Source organism: Loa loa (genome assembly GCF_000183805.2).
Source record: "Loa loa unplaced genomic scaffold supercont3.399, whole genome shotgun sequence".
Taxonomy (NCBI): domain Eukaryota; kingdom Metazoa; phylum Nematoda; class Chromadorea; order Rhabditida; family Onchocercidae; genus Loa; species Loa loa.
The window spans coordinates 1-681 of NW_018108579.1; positions in this window are offsets into that span (position 1 = coordinate 1).

The following is a 681-nucleotide window of genomic DNA, read 5'->3' on the forward strand; positions in this document are numbered from 1 at the left end:
TAATAAATAATGATACATTATATAATAAGATGAGTCACTTTTTAACCTAGTGACAAATATCTAGTTATTTGTTATGAAATAGCTTCCAAAAATCATTTATGTAGAATTTGTCAAGTTTGAAATCAATAAAACTTTATTCATTACAATTAAGCATCACTTTTTTTTTTTTTGTACTTAAAATTTCAAACGTTTATACCATTATGTAAGAAATAAAGCATATAAAATGATTGAAAATTTTTGAAAAAATATTTAAAATGAGAAATTATTATGCAAAATTTAACAAAACAAAATAACTGTTTAAATACTAACAAATTTATCAATAATTCTTATTTATTGTAATTTTAAAATTTCTAAATAGCTGCTATGTTTTGCATTTAATATTTTGTTAATTTATAGAGAAAAAAAAAGATGTCTGAGGAAAAGAGAAGGAAGAAGAAATATGGAAATCACAAATGTTTACAAGAGATGATTGCTTCATCAAAAGGAAACATAAATATTTCCCAATCATTAAATTTTCAATCAATGAATTCTGAAACGAAAATAATTGATGAAATGATGGTGGAACAAGATTTCAATGATATTATTCAAATGAGTGAGGAAAGTTTGATTGATTCACTTAAATCAATGGAAACTGTTATTCGATAGTTTGTTTTTGATTTATTTTTTTTTTTTTTATTTTTT